A 4,657-nucleotide genomic window follows, 5' to 3' on the forward strand; every position below is an offset into this window, starting at 1 on the left:
TGGGCCTCTCTGAGTCTTTTCAGATGGATGTCTTAAATCTACTCTCCTTCATCTCTGCTCTCACCACTGCAGTCCATCTTACACTCCAGTAGCCCGTTTTCTCTATTCCCACAGGCATCTCTGTGCTCCAGGCACTGTGGGGACTCTCAAATGTGTACATCAGATCGCTTTAGTTCCCTAGTTAAAGTATTCAGTGCTCTTAGAATAAATAAATTCTAAGCTTTCATAATTGGGCATCTTAGAATAAAATTTATTCGAAATTCTATGCTATTTAGGATAAATTCTAAACTCCACTATTTGCATACTTTAGGATAAATTCTAAACTCTCTTATAGGGTCTTCCACTTGTACCACATTTTCTTCACATTCTGGTTCAAGCCTCTTCCTTCTGTTTCTAGTACATGGAAGCTGTTTTTACCCTCAGTTTCTTCCAACCTGCTATTCACTCAGCAAGCACTCTTAATTCCAATTCGTTTATCAGGCTTCACTGTAACTCACACTTCCTCCTGTAAGCCTTTTTGCACAGAGTGGGTTAAGTCCTCTTTATGCATTCTTGTAGCTCCCTGTATTCCACTGTGATCCCAATCGCATTTGTAACATTTACACAATGTTTATTTTTCCATGTGGGCTTGGACTCTTTCTCATACATAGCTGTATCCCCAGCAACTAACACAGGGGTGACAGAGAGCAGCCACTCCGCAATCAATATTACTTTGAATACTGAAGGAACAGAGACATATATACTTATCTTGATTTAATTAGCAGCTGATTTTTGCTCTTTATGCCTGACAAGTTTTAAAGGCTTTATTATTCTCCTGAATATTTTTGCATGGTAGTAACTCATAAGAATATTAAAATTATTCAGTCTCTTTCATACATGAACATCAAATACCTAACAAAGATGTTATTGAAAAAAATTGAATAAAAAAAACCAGTATGTATTTTTTTTTTCATATGGCATGAAATAAATGATGTCTAGGGTCAACATGAGAATTAGAAAATGGCAGGGCTATTAAATCATGAAGTTATTTTTGGAGTTGGAAAGTGTCTTAAAAATCACCCAGTTCACTTTATTTTAATCTCAATTGTACCACATAATCACTTGGATCAATCAAATTAAAATCTCTGGGGATAGTATATTCTAAAAACTCTTAAAGTGATTCTAATGTTCATCCATGAAAGAGAACTACTTATCTGGCCTAACTTTCCTTTTTTCTATAAATGAGAAATTAAAGCTCAGAGTTCTTAAGTGACTTCTTCAGGGTCACACTGTTAGTTTCTGTATTAGTGGTCCATTTAGTAGACTATATCTCCTTATATTAATAGCCAGAAAAAATGGAAACTTATAAGGAAGAATACTGCTAAGCCCCTGAAATTAATAATTTCTTTCTCCAGGATGCCTAATTGTTGATTGTCAACTAGGCCTGAGTATCTCATCAGATAAGCTGGTAAAATACTACCCAGTAGCCTAAGATCAGTGTCTCCTCAATTCATCTGATCATGAGAATCACCTCGGATGCTTTTAAGCATTCAGATTCCCAGGCCCATATCCCAGATATTCTGATGTAGTAGGTCTGGAACAGAGCCCAGGAGTCAAAATATTAAAAAGCACTCAAGTGATCTTATTCTCTGTTATGTTTTGGAATCATTGGCCTAGATAATGTCATAATTTTCATTTCCCAAGACTCCAGAAAAGAGGCCATAAAGATTAACTTCAGCATGGTGATCGGGCTTTACTCCCAAGGAAGAAAGTCAATGTCAAAGACTATGCTGCAGAAGTAAGTCAAGGTGTGTGATAGGAACAGGAGCCCAAGAGTATTGAAAGCAAAGAGCCAACAGAGGGCTCAGGCTGGAGATGAGCTGGCAGAAGGCAGGTATGCTGGCAATGGTGTCTCCAGGTGGCTGGGAACCATAAGAGGTGACCTCATATAGGGTGGAGCCCCAGATGTTACGGTAAGGTTAGGGCACACACTTCTGTGAAGCACTGTCTCTATTTCTATAGCAGCAGAAGGCTTTCCACAGAAGTCAACTTGTAAGGACTCACTGAAGATCTTCTCTGAGAACAGCCTGTAAATGTGAAATATGGTACCAGAATGCCACAGAATTGTAGTCCATCTGGGCAAACATGAGACTTTAGCAGATATCAGTGAGTTAAATTAAGGTGCTTGGTGGTATGGGATGGACTACTGGGGCTGAGAACACCTTGAAATAGAAAGGTCTTGATGAGGCTATAGTTGCCAGAGAACACTTCACGAAGGGGCTTCAGCCTAAATGGGGTCTAAAAGAGTGGTCAGAATTTTGATGGAGAGGCACAGAGAAGGGAGAGTAAGGAAACCACAGGATTTCAGGAACAGAGAAACAGGGTTCCCCTCAGCCAGTTAGTAGGACAGCAAGGATTTTGGCAGGAGAAGGAGAGACAGCATGACAAGGAGCAGAGAGAGAGAGAGAGAGTATTTCAAGGGACTTGAATGTCACTTAGTGAAATTTAAACTTGATGTTTTAGGAAATAAGGATTCATTAGTGCTTTTAGGTGGAGAAGGCAATGGCACCCTACTCCAGTACTCTTGCCTGGAGAAAATCCCATGGACGGAGGAGCCTGGTAGGCTGCAGTCCATGAGGTCACTAGGAGTCAGACATGACGGAGCGACTTCACTTTCACTTTTCACTTTCATGCATTGGAGAAGGAAATGGCAACCCACTCCAGTGTTCTTGCCTGGAGAATCCCAGGGACCAGGGAGCCTGGTGGGCTGCCATCTATGGGGTCGCACAGAGTCGGACACGACTAAAGTGACTTAGCAGCAGCAGCAGTGCTTTTAATAATCTGCCTGCAGTGCAGGAGATCCTGGTTCAATTCCTGGGGTCAGGAAGATCCACTGCTGAAGGGCTAGCTACCCACTCCAGTATTCTTGGGCTTCCCTGGTAGCTCAGACAGTTAAGAATCCACCTGCAATGCGGAGACCTGGATTCGATCCCTGGGTGGACAGATCCCCTGGAGGAAGGCGTGGCAACTCACTCCAGTATTCTTGTCTGGAGAATCCCCACAGAGAGAGGAGCCTGGCAGGCTACAGTCCATGGGGTCTCAAAGAGTTGGACACGACTGAGCAACTAAGCACAGCATGTAGTAGAACAGTAACTTGGTGAGTTAATTACTGCAGAAGATTGATCAGGCAGCAGGATACTAAATGAACTGGAGTGGTACAGTGAGGGCCATTGAAGCATTTTGGCTGTTGTGTTTAGTGAGGTCCAAGAATAGGATGGAGTTCATAGAAACAAAAAGGAGTGGAAAAGTATGCATATTACTTGGAGAGGGACTTGGCAGGGAAACAGAGAGAGAGAGGAATTAAAAATGAGGCCTTATAATGTTGTAATTCACAGTTTTTAAAAGGTCTTTATTGAATTTGTTACAGTATTGCTTCTGTTTTATGTTTTGTTTTTTTCGCCATGAGGCATGTGAGATCTTACTCCCCTTCCAGGTATCAAACCTGCATCTGCTGCATTGGAAGGCAGAGTACCAGCCATTGGACCACCAGGGAAGTCCTAGTTCACATTCTTGAGTAGTGCCATTCTTGGTTATTTACCTGCTGCACGTGGGATTTACAAAACTCTGTAGCTCTGAGTAGAAATACTGTGGTTCAGGAGTTATGGGCATGAGATGAGGATTCCTGAGATCATCTCACAACTCTGTAAAGGTGAGATTTGGCTCCCTGAAGGTCCTTTTGTGACTTCTACTTACAGGAAGTACGTTCGTGGGTGAGGAAGCCAAGGGAGGGCATGAAGACAAATATCACTACAGGTGGGAGACGTTCACACAGTCAAGACCGGAGTCAGCTGAACCTGGGCAGGTTGGGCCACCCAGGCAAGCTGGTGACAGATGTCATTTTCTTACCTACAAAATAGAGAAGATTCCATTGGCACAGTGCCTTGTCAGGGTATTTTGAGAAATCAGTAAAATAACTGTAGAGAGCTCAGTTTAGTGCAGTGGCTCTCAACCAGGGCTGATTTTGCTCTCCAGTTGTGCTTGCCCTGACCGGGGAGATGCTGCTGGCATCTGGTGGGTAGAGAGCAGGTGTGGGCTAAATGTTCTGCAAGGCACAGGACAACCCCCACAGCAAAGAATTATCTGTCTCAAAATGCCAATCATGCAAAATTTCAGAAACCCTCCTGGAATGCCTGACACAGAGCAGGCTCTCAAAAATAGCTACAATTTTTAAAGTCCTTAAAATGTGTAAGACTACAGTATACTAAGTATATAACATTATTTTCTACTTTAATCCTTTTAAAAGTCCTGAAGGTAGTTACTCTTATTAGGCCCATGTTATAGGTAAAGAAACTGGGAGTATGAGAAATTAAGTAACTCTGCCAAGGACAGACAGCAGATGTGCAGATTCAAGCCGTCTGACTCTAGGGAGCTGGTGTATAACCACCATGCTGTCAGTTCAATAATGATAGATATCGTTTTCATCACTGTTATGTAAAGAAAACATGAAGTTCTAAACCCATCCATCAATTCAACAAATCTAGTACCTCTGAGTCAGGTCTGTTCTAGGTACACAAGCCAGACAAGTATGAACTGCAGCGAACAAGTCTGAGCTTAAACTAATTGGTGAGTTAAGCCTCTTGTCTTTCCCTTTTCTGAATATGGACAAGCCAAATCAAAG

This window comes from Bos javanicus, chromosome 2 (assembly GCF_032452875.1).
Source record: "Bos javanicus breed banteng chromosome 2, ARS-OSU_banteng_1.0, whole genome shotgun sequence".
In the NCBI taxonomy this organism is placed as follows: Eukaryota; Metazoa; Chordata; class Mammalia; order Artiodactyla; family Bovidae; genus Bos; species Bos javanicus.